Source organism: Exophiala aquamarina (assembly GCF_000709125.1).
Source record: "Exophiala aquamarina CBS 119918 chromosome Unknown aczIA-supercont1.21, whole genome shotgun sequence".
Taxonomy (NCBI): Eukaryota; Fungi; Ascomycota; class Eurotiomycetes; order Chaetothyriales; family Herpotrichiellaceae; genus Exophiala; species Exophiala aquamarina.
The window spans coordinates 8725-25752 of record NW_013550567.1 but is presented as its reverse complement, the minus strand read 5'-3'; positions in this window follow the sequence as shown (position 1 = coordinate 25752).

Here is a 17028-nt window from a genome sequence, read left to right as displayed (position 1 = left end):
GCTAAGCTCGTTATCGATAAGTCTAGAAAGCTAGAGACGATACGATTCTAGTATCTCTATAGTAGGTTAAGAGGATACGCTCTCTTATAAATTAGTCCTTAAGTAGACTTTATATAGAAAACTCTAGATATAACGACGAAAGGCCTTATAGATTAATTAGTTATAGTATACGATAATATTAGTATCGCTAAGAGAGCTTCTAGAAAACTTTCTTAACTAAAATAGAAAGGAAAGCCTTTCGGTACTTTCCTAGCTAAATTCGATCGTATACTATTAGAAGCGAAAGGTCTAAGTTAAGCTAATTTCGTTAAAAAGATATTCCTATTAAACTACTTATCGTACGAGTTACGTAATATTCTAGTCGCTACTTCTATCCTAGTAATATATAAAGAGTATTATACGCTTCTATATACGATTAGTATAAACCTAGAAAATCTTAAACGATAAAGAATAGGAAATAGATATACTCCTAATATCGTATACGACTATTCTAATCGTACGAACGATAGAATAGATTAGGTACCTACTATCGTATAGGCTACTCTAATAGCGGTATAATCGTAACGAGCGTTATAAATATTACGAACGATCCTTAACTAGAGAAGAGAAATAGAATACTATCTACGATACGGTAAAAAGGACTATTTTATTAAAAAATATAACCTCCTTCGCTTCGTACGACCTAAGGCGAAAAGAAGAATAGTAATAGTAGAGCGAGAAGACGACGAGGAATCATTAAAAAGAGTAGCTTCTATTAAAAATTATCGATAGAAGCGTATAAAGAGAATAGAAAAGAAATAGAAGGCTTTTTAGCCTACGATAGACGACTAACTTTTTATAGTTTCGTTACTTTTAGATAAAATAATACTATATATTAGCTTTAATTAACTTCGGTTATTTATTATATAATCTTATAAACTCTCGTTTTACTTCTTAATAGTCTTTCGAGCGTATTTCTATTACTCCTCGCTTTATCTTCGGCTTTAGTACTTCTATACGATCTAAAATTACGAAAGTCGCTAAGGTAGAAGTCGATATAAATAGATATAAAGAAGAAGCCTTCTTCTACGTTATATCTAACTTCTCGTACGATATTATTCTCGGACTTCCTTAAATAAAGAAAAATAACGTATAATTTACCGCGAAGTAAGATACTTTTATATTAAGACTCTAGGACTTATAGATCTAGAATACTTTATAGAGAACTCGTACGACTCTAGATTACTAGATAGTCTTAGCTATCGCCTTTTCTTTATTAGCCTATTAGCGTATAAAAAGAAAAGAAGTTTAAGTATTCTTAGTAATAATAGCTAATATCGAGAAAGTCCTCGCGGTAAAAATATTAATAAACTTTCGTACTAAGCTACTAAAATACTTCTATATATTCCTAGATATTTTTAATCGTATAAATATAGAAAAACTACCTTCTTTACGAGGAAAAAGAATCGACTATACTATTAAACTAGAAATAGAAAACGATATACGACTAGAAGTACTCTAGAAACTTCTCTATAATATATCTCGAGATAAACTATTAGTTCTCCGTCGTACGTTAATAAAATATCTCGATAAAAGCTTTATTCGTATAAGTAACTTTTCTACGATAGCGCCTATCTTCTTTATACGAAAACTAAGAAGAAGCCTTCGCTTTTACGTTAACTATCGCGGATTAAATAAGATTACGAAAAAGGACCGATATCTACTCCCCTTAATCTATAAAACCCTACGTAATATCGGACGAGCTAAATAGTATATAAAGCTAGATATTATTACGGTATTTTATAAAATTCGAATCGCTAAAGGAGACGAATAGATAACGATATTTCGTACGAGATATAAACTTTTTAAATAGTTAGTAACTTTCTTTAAACTTACGAATACGCCTAGTACGTTTTAAAAATATATTAATTAAGTCCTTCGTAGCTATCTTAATATATTTTACTTCGCGTACGTAGATAATATTTTAATCTATTCTTCTAGATTCCGAAAAGAGTATTAAGAGTACGTCCGAAAGGTTCTTATATAACTAAGAGAAGCGAAACTATAAGTAGATATTAATAAATACGAATTTAAGATTAAGTCGATTAAATACCTCGACTTTATCGTTAAAGCTAAGTAAGGCGTATAAATAGATCTAGCTAAGGTCTTCGCGATTTAAGAATAGTAACTCCCGATATTCGTAAAAAATATATAGAGCTTTCTTAGATTTACTAACTTCTATCGTCGATTTATAAAAGACTTCTCTATAATTACTCTTCTAATTATAAAACTTATACGAAAGAATACGATATTTAAATAGAACGATAAAGTTAAGGAATTTTTTATATAACTTAAGAGAATTTTTACTATTATATTCGTACTAACGATATTTAACTATAAGTATAAAATAATTCTAGAAGTAGATATATTTAAGTAGTATATAGGGGAAACTCTATTCTAAGTAGGCGAGGACGGTATTATATAACTCTACGCCTTTTTCTCGAAAAAGAACTTACTAGTCGAGTATAACTATAAAATCTACGATAAGAAAATACTCGCGATTATATAGTACTTAGAAGAATAGAACGCTAAGCTCTAAAGCGTTAAGAAATTTAAGATTCGCTCTAATTATAAGAATCTCGAGTACTTTATAATTATACGAAAACTTACGAAATAATAAATAAAATAGTTTCTTATCTTCTCGCGATATAACTTTAAGATTTTCTACCTTAAAGGAAAGGATAACGTACGAGTTAATATTTTATCTCGTTAAAAATAGAATATTCTATAAGAAAAAGAAGATAATCGCTTCTAATATTATATAATAACGTTACTAAAACTTAAGTTCTTTTCGGTATTAAGTAGTATAATTATCGCCGCGCCTATACGTATAATAAAAGAAGACGAAGAGGCCGAAGAATCTTTAATATTCCTAAGTACGTAGGATATCGCTATATAAGAAGATACTATATACGAGGAGGCGAAGAGCGCTATTCTTCGTAACGCTTAGAAGTTCCCGATAATACTAGAAATTAAAGTCTTAATCTTTAAGTATATAATAGACGAAAGTAAATATCTATTCTTTCGAGGAAGATATTAAGTACTTAATTTAGAACTCTTTTATATAGAATTAATCTAAGAGATATACGATTCTATAATTAGAAGTTACTCTAGATAAAAAGCTATTATAGTTTTAATATCTCGATAATTCTTTTAGCTAAATATACTATAGAATATTCGACGGTTTATATATAATTACGATATATATAGACGTATAAAAGTATAGAGGAAGAAATAATAAGAATTCTTAAAACTCCTTCTTATATCGAGTTATATATAGAGAGAAATTTCTATTAATTTTATTATTAACTTACCTTTAAGCGAAGGATATATAAATCTCGCTATAATTACTAACCGTCTAGAGAAGGAAGTAATACTAGAATTAATATATATAATTACTTTTAAGGATATAGCTAGTCTCTTCGTTCGTACGTTTTATCGAAATTACGATTTACTATCTATAATTATCTCGAACCGGAGTATATAGTTTATTAGTATTCTATAGAAGAAGATTTATTAGCTATTAGAAATCGTACGACGGCTCTCGACGACTTACTACCCGAAAATAGACGAATCGACGAAAAGAATAAACTAAACTATAAAAATATACGTACGAATATTCGTAAATACCGCGTAGAATAACTAGGTACGATAAATACTAGCGGCTAAACTCTCTATTAATAATCGTAATACTTAGTCTACTAGTATTAGTCCTTTCTTCCTATTCTACAAATATTATATAGAGCCTATATAAATAACGAAAAACCTAGACGATAGAAGATTAAGCGATAGCTCTATATAGCGAGTAGACGAGATCGTACGATAGTTATAGAAGGCTAGAGAATAGGTATAAATCTTAATAGTTATAGTATAATAAGAGTAAAAGGAAACTACTAATCGTATAAAATAATAAGTACTTAAATTTCGAGTTAGGAATAAGGTCTAGCTAAACCTTAAGAATATACGTATAACGCGTTAAAGTAAGAAGCTAGACTAGAAGAATACGAAGTATATTATAATCGAAGTAGTAGGCTCGTATAGTTATAGACTAAATATCTTAATAGATATCTATAACGTCTTCTATTTAAACTTACTACGTATTATAAGTATTAATTCGCTAGATTCCTAGATTATAGACGATATATAATTAAACTTTATACTAGTAGAGGATAAAGAAGAATACTAGATTAAGAAGATCTTCTAGTATAGGTTTATACGCCGCGGACGAAGTTAATAAAAATAATTCCTTATAAAGTAGATCGATTATACTAAACTAACGTAGAAACCTAAGTTAGCTATATAGAATACGATAGCCCTCGATATATACGAGACTTAGTAACCGAAGATATATATATAACGAAACTCTCTAGAATATAGAAGGAAGGAAGGAGGAAGAAGTACTATAATAGATTAAACCTATAAGTATCTTAGTAAGAACTAGCGACGTCTAGATTCGATCGTATAGTTATATAGTCGAACGATATTACGTAATATTAATAGATATCTTAGCGAGCGACGCTAAGACTAAACTAGCGATACCTAGATTCGATTATATAGTTATATAGCTAGACGATATTACGTAACGCTAATAGTTACCTAGGATATCGAGCGACCTACCCTAGGAGATTATATCTCCCTATTAGATAGCGGTAGGACTTTTTTCTCTCTTTTCTTTAGCTTAACGTCCTTATTAAATAGGTCCTATAGTAGTTAAATAAGCTCTTATTAAAATCCTTATACTAGGGCGTATTCTAGAGCTTTATACGAGTTTAACTCGTAATAATAATAAGTATCTATTATAGTCTAGCGCTACGAGCCTATAATAGCCTAGGGCTTACTAGGCTATTCGATCTAAAATATAGATATAGCCTTACTATAAGGGTTTAGCTAGGAATTTAGAGTAATTCGTCTAACTACCGTATAACGAGAATTCTAAAGCTAAGGAGAGAAAAGAAAAAAGAAAATCTATCTACTATACGAATAAAGGAAATACTTCCTAGCCTCTCCTATAGTAGGTTAGTATAGTTTCCTAGAAGATAATCGATAGAGAGGAATTACGTAGCTTCGACTATATAGTTATATAGCCTAAAGGTATACTATAAGTAATTATTCTAGGGCGTATTCTAGAGCTTTATACGAATTTAATTCGTAATATTACTCTCCTCCTCTCTTCGTACGACGCTAAGAAGCCGCTACTCCTAATAGGAACTAGTCGGACGCCGAGTAGCGTATAAAGTAAAACTCTTATTTCTACTTACTTTTATCCTACTTTTTCTTCTCTTATACTAATTATCGAGGAAGTTTTTATAAGTACTTATTTCTACTCCTATTACGTACGATTATTAGCCGTTACTAACCCTTAAACGTTCGTAGTCGATATAGTAAATAAGTAAGCGAACTAATCTATTTCCTCCTCTTTAATTCGCCCTCTATACTCTAAGTCCTAGGCCTTCCCGTTTAGTTATACGTACTAATAGAAGAACGAAAAAGTTAAGATAATTATAAGGGTTTTAATAGGAGTTTATTTAACTACTATAGGACCTATTTAATAAGGACGTTAAGCTAAAGAAAAGAGAGAAAGAAGTCCTACCGCTATCTAATAGGAAGATATAATCTCCTAGGGTAGGTCGCTTAGTATCCTAGATAACTATTAGCGTTACGTAATATCGTCCGGCTATATAATTATACGGTCGAATCTAGGCATCGCTAGTTTAGTCTTAGCGTCGCTCGCTAAGATATCTATTAATATTACGTAATATCGTTCGGCTATACTACTATATAGTCGAATCTAAACGTCGCTAGTTCTTACTAAGATACTTATAGATTTAATCTATTATAGTACTCCTCCCCTCCTCTCCCCCCTTCTATATTCTAGAGAGTTTCGTTATATATATATCTTCGATTACTAAGTCTCGTATATATCGAGGACTATCGTATTCTATATAGCCGACTTAGGTTTCTACGTTAGTTTAGTATAACCGACCTACTTTATAAGGAATTATTTTTATTAACCTCGTTCGCGGCGTACGAACCTATACTAGAAGATCTTCTTAATCTAGTATTCCTCTTTATCCTCTACTAGTACGAAGTTTAGTTATACGTCGTCTATAACTTAGGAATCTAGCGAGTTAGTACTTATAATACGTAGTAAGTCTAAATAGAAGACGTTATAAATACCTATCGAAGTATTTAGTCTATAATTATACGAGCCTACTACTTCGATTATAGTATACTTCGTATTCTTCTAGTCTAGCTTCTTACTTTAACGCGTTATACGTATATTCTTAAGGTTTAGCTAGACCTTATTCCTAACTCGAAATTTAGGTACTTATTATTTCGTACGATTAGTAGTCTCCTTTTACTCTTATTATACTATAGCTATTAAAGTTTATACCTATTTCCTAGTCTTCTATAACTATCGTATAATCTCGTCTACTCGCTATATAGGGCTATCGCTTAATCTTCTATCGTCTAGGTTTTCCGTTATTTATATAGGCTCTATATAATATTCGTAGAATAGAAAGAAAGGACTAATACTAGTAGACTAAGTATTACGATTATTAATAGAGAGTTCGGCCGCTAGTATCTATCGTACTTAGTTATCCTACGCGGTATTTACGAATATTCGTACGTATATTTCTATAGTTTAGTTTATTCTCTCCGTTAATTCGTCTATCTCCGGGTAGTAAGTCGTCGAGAGCCGTCGTACGATTCCTAATAGCTAATAAACTCTCTTCTATAGGATACTAACGAACTATATACTTCGGTCCGAGACGATCGTAGATAGTAAACCGTAATTCCGATAAAACGTACGAACGAAGAAACTAGCTATATTCTTAGAAGTAATTATACGTATTAATTCTAGTATTACTTCCTTCCCTAGACGATTAGTAATTATAGCGAGGTTCGTATACCCTTCGCTTAGAAGTAAGTTAATAATAAAATTAATAGAGATTTCTTTCTATATACGACTCGATACGGAAAGGAGTTTTAAGAATCCTTATTATCTCTTCCTCTACGCTTTTATATATCTATATATATCGTAATTATATACGAATTATCGAATATTCTATAGTATATTTAACTAAAAGAATTATCGAGATATTAAAACTATAATAGCTTTTCGTCTAGAATAATTCCTAATTATAAAATTATATATTTCTTAAATTAGTTCTATATAAAGGAGTTCTAAATTAAGTACTTAACGTCTTCCTCGAAAGAATAGATATCCGCTTTCGTCTACTATATACTTAAAGGTTAAGACTTTAATTCCTAGTATTATCGAGAACTTCTAAGCGTTACGAAGAATAGTATTCTTCGCCTCCTTATATATAGTATCTTTTTATATAGCGATATCCTACGTACTTAGGAATATTAGAAATTCTTTAGCCTCTTCGTTTCCTTTCGTTATATATATAGGCGTAGCGATAATTATACTACTCGATACTAAGAAGAACTTAGATTTTAGTAACGTTATTATACGATATTAGAGGCGATTATCTTTTTTCTTTTATAGAATATTCTATTTCCGACGAAATAAAGTATTAGTCTATACGTTATTCTTTCCTTCGAGATAGAAAATTCTAAAGTTATATCGTAAGAAGATAAGAGACTATCTTATTTATTATTTCGTAAGTTTTCGTATAGTTATAAAGTACTCGAGATTCTTATAATTAGAGCGAATCTCGAATTTCTTAACGCTTTAGAGCTTAGCGTTCTATTCTTCTAAGTATTATATAATCGTAAGTATTTTCTTATTATAGATTTTATAGTTATACTCGACTAGTAAGTTCTTCTTCGAGAAAAAGGCGTAGAGTCGTATAATACCGTCCTCGCCTACTTAGAATAGAGTTCCCTCTATATACTACTTAAATACGTCTACCTCTAGAATCGTTTCGTACTTATAGTTAAATATCGCTAGTACGAATACGGTAGTAAAAATCCTCTTAAGTCGTATAAAAAATTCTTTAGCTTTATCGTTCTATTTAAATATCGTATTCTTTCGTATAAGTTTCGTAATTAGGAGAATAATTATAGAGAAGTCTTTTATAAATCGACGATAGAAATTAGTAAATCTAAGAAAGTTCTATATATTCTTTACGGACGTCGAGAATTACTATTCTTAAATTACGAAGACCTTAGCCGAGTCTATTCGTACGCCTTACTTAGCTTTAATAATAAAGCCGAGGTATTTAACTAACTTAACTTTAAATTCGTATTTATTAATATTTACTTATAGTTCCGCTTCTCTTAGTCGTATAAGGATCTTTCGGATATACTCTTAATATTCTTTTCGAAATCTAGAAGAGTAGATTAGGATATTATCTACGTACGCGGAGTAAAATATATTAAGATAGCTATAAAGGGTCTAATTAATATATTTTTAAAATATACTAGGCGTATTCGTAAGTCTAAAGGGAGTTACTAACTATTTAAAAAGTCTATATCTCGTACGGAATACCGTTATTTATTCGTCTTCTTTAGCGATTCGGATTTTATAGAACGTCGTAATAATATCTAGCTTTATATACTATTTAGCTCGTTCGATATTATATAGGGTTTCGTAGATTAAGGAGAATAGATATCGATCCTTTTTCGTAATCTTATTTAATCCGCGATAGTTAATATAAAAGCGAAGGCCTCCTCCTAGTTTTCGTATAAAGAGAATAGGCGCTATCGTAAAAGAGTTACTTATACGAATAAAGCTTTTATCGAGATATTTTATTAACGTATAACGAAGAACTAATAGTTCGTCTCGAGATATATTATAGAGAAGTCTCTAGAGTACTTCTAGTTATATACCGTTTTCTATTTCTAGTTTAATAGCGTAGTCGATTCCTTTTCCTCGTAAAGAAGATAGTTTTTCTATATTCGTATAGTTAAAAATATCTAGGAATATATAGAAGTATTTCGGTAGCTTAGTACGAAAGTTCGTTAATATTTTTACCGCGAGGGCTTTCTCGATATCGACTATTATTACTAAGAATACTTAAATTTCTTTTCTTCTTATACGCTAATAGGCTAATAAGAAGAAGACGATAGCTAAGACTATCTAGTAATCTAGAGTCGTACGAGCTCTCTATAAAGTATTCTAGACTCGTAAGTCCTAGAGTCTTAATATAAGAGTATCTTACTTCGCGGTAAATCGTATATTATTCTTCTTTATTTAAGGAAGCTCGAGAATAATATCGTACGAGAGGCTAGATATAACGTAGAAGAAGGCTTCTTCTTTATATCTATCTATATTAACTTTTACCTTAGCGACTTTCGTAATTTTAGATTATATAGAAGTACTAAAGCTAGAAATAGAGTAAGGAGTAATAGAAATACGCTCGAAAGACTATTAAGAGGTAAAACGAGAGTTTATAAGACCGTATAATAAATAACCGGAGTTAATTAGAGCTAATATATAGTATTATTTATCTAAAAGTAACGAAACTATAAAAGGTTAGTCGTCTATCGTAGGCTAAAAAGCTTTCTATTTCTTCTCTATCCTCTTTATACGCTTCTATCGACGATTTTTAATAGAAGCTACTCTTTTTAACGACTCCTCGTCGTCCTCTCGCTCTACTATCGCTATTCTTCTTTTCGCCTTAGGTCGTACGGAGCGAAGGAGGTTATATTTTTTAATAAAATAGCCCTTTTTACCGTATCGTAGATAGTATCCTATCTTTCTTCTCTAGTCGAGGATCGTCCGTAATACCTATAACGCTCGTTACGATTATACCGCTATTAGAGTAGCCTATACGATAGTAGATATCTAATCTATTCTATCGTTCGTACGATTAAGATAGTTATATACGTTATTAGGAGTACGTCTATTCCCTATCCTTTATCGTTTAAGATTTTCTAGGTTTATACTAATCGTATATAGAAGCGTATAATACTCTTTATATATTACTAGAATAGAAATAGCGACTAGGGTATTATATAACTCGTACGATAAGTAGTTTAATAGGAACGTCTTTTTAACGAAATTAACCTAACTTAGACCTCTCGCTTCTAATAGTATACGATCGAATTTAGCTAGGAAAGTACCGAAAGGCTTTCCTTCCTATTTTAGTTAAGAGAGTTTTCTAGAAGCTCTCTTAGCGGTACTAATATTATCGTATATCGTAACTAATTAATCTATAAGGCCTTCCGTCGTTATATCTAGAGTTTCCTATATAAAGTCTATCTAAGGACTAATTTATAAGAGAGCGTACCCTCTTAACCTACTATAGAGATATTAGAATCGTATCGTCTCTAGCTCTCTAGACTTATCGATAACGAGCTTAGCTCGCGCTTACGTTAACTATAGACGAAATTTAGCCCTCTTTCCATTAAATTCGGCTAACTTAGGGAGTTTAACTTTTTATCGTACGGAATTAGCGTCCTTTATCGTATTTACCGTCGGAGAGGTTAATCTTTCTAGCGTACGATTATTCCGTTCGTTTTATTATTCTATTTATACTTTAAGCGCTACTATCTTTTCGTTCTAAACTTATAGTATTTAAAATAGCTACGCTATCTATTAGGGAGGACTATTTCCCGTTACCGTTAATTCGTTATCTATTTTATACGATAAGAACTCTTTCTCTTAACTATATAATAGCGAGCTTAACGTAATATAAGGGTTTTAATAGGAGTTTATTTAACTACTATAGGATCTATTTAATAAGGACGTTAAGCTAAAGAAAAGAGAGAAAGAAGTCCTACCGCTATTTAATAGGGAGATATAATCTTCTAGGGTGGATCGCTCGATATCCTAGGTAATTATTAGTATTACGTAATATCGTCCGGCTATATAACTATACGGTCGAATCTAGCTATCGCTAGTTTAGTCTTAGCGTCGCTCGCTAAGATATCCATTAATATTACGTAATATCGTTCGGCTATACTACTATACGGTCGAATCTAGACGTCGCTAGTTCTTACTAAGATACTTATAGATTTAACCCATTATAATAATATAGTATTAGTAGTATAGGATACTACTACGACTTAGTGTTAGTTAAAGTAGCTCGCGCTAACTTAAATCCCTATTTTCCTTACCTCCGAATAATCGCTAGTATCGTACTACTATAATATCTCTTAACGAGCGGTCTTAGCTATACTAGGAACTAACGTATCTTTCGTACGAGGAGTAGTTATTCTAGTATAAGTTCGATTATACCGACTATCGTATATTAACGCCTTACTTATTTAAAGTTAGAATATCCTTTTCGGTCCTTATAACTATTATAAGCGCTTAATACGCCTATTTCTAGAGTATCGACGTATTCTAGGATACTTCGATAGTACGTACGATAACTATAAGTAGTCGAACCGCGGTACTCGTTATTCGAAGCGCGATAAAGACGACGATAGTAGTATTATAGTACTATTATCGAATTCGTTCGATAACGACGACGTTCTCCCTTCTACTCGTAAGGCTTTCCTCCCCCCCCCTCCTCCTTCTCGCTTTAGCGAGGTAGTTATAAAAAGGCCCGCTCCTTAGCGGTAGATACGTACGATATTTCTTTTATTCTCTTATTCTCGTATAGTACTTATATTAATACTAGTATAATCCTAGTAGATAAAGAATATTCTCTATACTTAACTATAGCTTATACCTTAATATAGCGGTTAGGCTTCGTCGTACGATAACTAAATAAGCTAAATATATATAGTATAATTAAATATTTTATTACTCTTATAGTTCCTTCGTACGTACTTTCTCTTTATTCTCGTATAGTAATTAAGAAGTCGATTATCTCGCTATCGATTCGTACGTATCTAAAGCTACGATATTCTAGAGCGATAATTCTAGTTCCTAGATTAGTTCTATATATTCCGTCTATTTTACTAAGTACTACCTTTAAGACCCTCGACTTCTTCGTACGAATTTATAGCGAATAATCCTTTTAATCTAGTATTCTTCTTCGTCCTATATAACGATAGAATTCGGCTAAGTATCGTCGGTAACTTACGAAGGTAATAGATTCGTAGACGTCGTACGTAGTAGATTCGAATAGAATACGTTATAAATTCCTTTTAGCGTATTAAGACGATAGCTATACGATTCGATAACTTTAGTTACGATATACTTCGTATTCTTTTAATCGAGCTTCTTACTCTTTCGCGTCGTATATATATTCCTTAAGTCGAGCTAAACCTTATCGTCTACGCGGAACTCTATTAACTATTATTTTATATAATTTATAATTTCCTCTTACTCTTATTAAGTAACGACTATAGAAGTTTAAGCCTATTCTCTCGCCTTCTAGAGTTTTCGTACGATTTCTTCGCTCTATCGTATTAGGCTATTTCCTCTTTTATCTTCGCGGAGCTTATCTTATAGTTATACGGAGTCGATATTATATTCGTAAGATAGGAAGAAAGGGCTTACGCTAGTCGATTAGGCGTTCCTATTATTAATTACTAACTTAGCGATTAGTAGTAACTCTACCTAATTATCTTAAGCTTCGTTTACGAATATATATACGTACGTCTCGATTATCTAATTTATTCGTTTCGTAGATTCGTCCGTTTTAGAGTAATATATAGTAGATAATCGGCGTATAATACCTAGTAGCTAATATACTTATTTCTATAGAGCGCTTACGAACTAGATTTCTCTATTCGATACGATAGCTCTCGGTAAATCGTAGGTCCTATAGAATATACGTAGAAATAGGAATACTATATCTTACGACTTAATTATATATATCGATTTAAGGATAATTTCTTTTCCTAGTCGATCTATAATTATCGCTAAATTCGTATAGCCTAGACTCTCTAGAAGCTTCGTAATAAAGTTGATAGATATCTCGCTCTATATTCGGTTCGGTACGGAGAAAGGTTTTAGGAATTCTTATTTCCTTTTCCTCTAGGCTTTTATTCGTCTATAGGTATCGTAGTTTCGTATAAATTATTAGATATCCTATAGTATATTCGGCTAGAAGAATTATCTTACTATTAAAGAGCTCGTTACCTTCCGCCCGAAGTATTCGCTAATTACTAAGTCGTAGATTTCTTAAATTAAGAATATACGTAAAGGTTTTAAGTTCGAAATCTATAGTCTTCTACGAAAGTATATATTTCCTTAGCTATCGATTATATACTTAGTAATAGATACTTTTACCGCTAGAAATAATAGAAACTTCGATACTCTTCGAGTAATTAAATTCTTAATCTACTCGTACGTTTTATTCGACTCTACTATCGTAAACTAGTTAATATTAACTACGTTACTCGCTAGTTAGTCTTCGGTAGGAGATTCTTCTACTTATACGAAAGCTACTTAAATCGTTCCTTTCGCGTCGAAGAACTTCGGCTTTAGTAGTCTTATCGTATAATACTATAGTCGATCGTTCTTCTCTTCTTTCGATATATCTTATTTTCTTCGCGATAGCGCGTCGGCTTATACGTTATTCTTTCCTTTAAAGTAGAAGATCGTAAAGTTATATTATAAGAGAATAAGAGACTATTATATTTACTTCTTCGTAAGCTTTTATATAGTTATAAAGTACTCTAGATTCTTATAATTTAATTATATCTCGAACTTATTTACGCTTCTTAACTTAGCGTTCTATTCTTTAAGATAATATATAATAGCTAGTATTTCTTTATTATATATTTTATAATTATATTCCGCGAATAAATTCTTTTTTAAAAAGAATATATAGGGTCGTACGAAATCGTCTTCTTCTATCTAGAATAAAGTACTACCTATATACTATTTAGAAGTATTAACTTCTAGAAATATTTCTTTTATATAGTTAAATAGAGCGAGGATCGAAGCTATTATAAATATCTTCTTTAGTCGTACGAACGCTATATCGACTTTCGAATTTTAATAGAAAGTCGAATTCTTTCGTACGAGTTTTATAATCGATAGAATTATCTTCGAGAAATTCTTAATAAACTTTCGGTAGAAGTTTACGAAATCGACGAAACTCTAGACGCCTTTAATAGACTTAGAAGCTTACTATTCTTAGATTATAATAATCTTTACTAGGTTTATTTATATACCTTATTCCGCGTCGATAATAAATCCTAAGTACTTTACTAACTTAACTTCGAACTCGTATTTATTAATATCGACCTAAAGCTCTACTTCGCGGAATCGACTTAAGACTTTTCGTACGTAGTTTTAATACTCTCGTTATATTTCCGAAGAATAGATTAAGATATTATCTACGTACGCCGAGTAGAAAACGTTAAGATAATCTCGTAAGGCCTAGTTAATATACTTCTAGAACGTACTAGGCGCGTTAATAAATCTAAAAGAAGTAACTAGCTATTCGAAAAGGCTATATCTTATACGAAATATTATTATTTACTTATCTCCTTTTATAATTCGAATTTTATAAAAGGCCGCGATAATATCGAGCTTCGTATACTACTTTACTTATTCGATATTTCGTAGAGTCTCGTAGATTAATAGTAATAGATATTTAACTTATTTAGCCCTTAATAGTTAATATAAAATCGTAATCCTCCTCCTAGCTTTCGTACGAAGAAAACTAGAACCGTCGCTAACGAGTTACTTACTTTAATAAATTCCTTATCGAGGAGTTTAGTAAGCGTATATTATAGTACTAGAAGTTCGTCTCGAGATATATTATATAGCGAGCTCTACGAAACTTAAGATTTCTTTCTATCTTTTAGTTCGAGGTCGATTACGTAGTTAATTTTCTTTTCTCGTAAAGGAGGTAACTTCTCTACTTTCGTACGACTAAAGACGTCTAAGAATTAATAGTATTATCGAGGAAGCTTCGTACGCGAATTAGTAGGCGTCTTTACTTTAAGTACTTTTTTAATATTCGCTATTATCGCCGAGAATACCTAGGTCTTCGTATACTTCTTACTTCTCTAAACTAGTAGATCGAATATTACGACGAAGACCTAGCTATAGTCTAAGGATATACGTAGTTTTCGTAGTATATTATAGACTTTTAGATCGAAATAGCCTATTAAGAGAGAATTATTCGCGGCGCTAAAATATACGTCGTTCTTCTTTATCTAGAGTAGCCTAAGGATAATTTCGTATACTAGGTTCGAAATAATATAGAAGAATACTATTTCCTTATAGCTATCGATATCGATTTTAACCTTTACTACTTCGGAAATTTTAGATTATATAAAGGAGTCGAATTCGGAGATTAAATAAGAAGTAATAGGAATACGCTCGAAAGAATAATAAGAAGCGAAGCGAGAATTAATTAAATTATACGATAAATAACTAGAATTAATTAGAGCCGATATATAATATTACTTATCTAAAAGTAATAAAACTATAAAGGATTAGTTATCTATTAAGGGCCGAAAAGCTTTCTATTCCTTCTTCGTCTTCTTTATACGCTCCTACCGACGACTTCTAGTAAGAGCTACTCTTTTAACGATTCCTTATTATCGTTTATAGTCTCTAGTACTACTACTCTCCTCTTTATTTTAAGTCGTACGGCGGAAAGGAGAGAATATTTAACGATAAAGTAACTTCGTTAGCTATAGCGAAGATACGCTCCGAGCTTCCTTCTCTAGTTAAGTATCGTTTACGATACCTATAAGGCTCTCTATAGTCCCGCTAAGGACGCTATAGTTTATACTATCGGCGCCTAATCTATCTTATTTTTTATACGACTAGTAGTATTAAATAGATTACTCCTAAATATCTTCTCTCTAGCTTTCTTCTATTAAAGAGCCTCTAGATTTATACTAATTATATAGAGAAGAATATAGTACTCTCTATAGGTTAATAGAATTAGCGTTATAACGAGGACGCTCTTTAAGTTATACGAAAGGTAGTTTAATATAAACGTCTTCTTTATCGAATCGGCCTAGTTTAGTCCGCCGGCCTCGAGTAGCGTACGATTAAACTCGACGAGAAATACGTTAAAGGACTTTTCGTTCTACTTTAGCTAAGAAAGCTTTCGTAATACTCTTTCTACGACGTCGACGTCCTCGTACGCTACCTTTAATTAACTAATAAGTTCTTTCGTATTTATTTCGAGGGTTAATTATACGAAATTAATCTATAGACTAATCTAGGTAAAGATATAGCTCCTTAGTCTACTATAGAAATACTAAAATCGTACGACTTCGATTTTCTCTTACTTATCGACCGCTAACTTAACTCGAGCTTAAGTAAGCTATAGTCGAAACTCTAATCTTTTTTTATTAAATTTAGCTAGCTCGAGGAGCTTAGCCTTTCGTCGTATAGAATCGAATTCCTATATAGCGCTCGCTATCGTAGAAGTCGTTACTTTAAGCGTACGAGCTCGTATTCTATTCTATTAGCCGAGTTAATCCTCGAGTACTATTATCCTTTAGTTTTAAGCCTATAAGAGCTAGTATAGCTCTACCGTCTACGCTAGAGCGGTTTTCGTTAGTTACTATTTATTATCTATTTCGTACGCGATACTCTTTCGCTACGTATAATAGGAAGCTTTAGAATAATATAAGAGTTTAACTAGGAATTTAGAGTAATTCGTCTAACTATCGTATAACGAGGATTCTAAAGCTAAGGAGAGAAAAGAAAAGAGAAAATCTATCTACTATACGAATAAAGGAAATACTCCCTAGCCTCTCCTATAGTAGATTAGTATAGTTTCCTAGGAGATAATCGATAGAGAGGAATTACGTAGCTTCGGCTATATAGTTATATAGCCTAAAGGTATACTACGAGTAATCGCTCTAGGGCGTACTCTAGAGCTTTATACGAGTTTAATTCGTAATACTTACTCGTAACTTTTAGCGCGTTAATACTATTAAATATAATTTAATCTTCGTAAATTAACGCTATATAGCGTAGCGATTATTAAACTAAACTATTATCGGAGAGTACTTATCCTTACTGTCCGAGGGATAAGTTTTAGGATCTATAGTAGAAGTAGCCGAAGACCGTAGAAAGAAGGAGTAGAATCTATAGTCGCTTTCTATCTTATTATTAAGACTAAGCGATACCCTATTAACGCCTAGTTACGTAATTAGGCTTATATAAGCTAGGATCACGTAGTATCTATT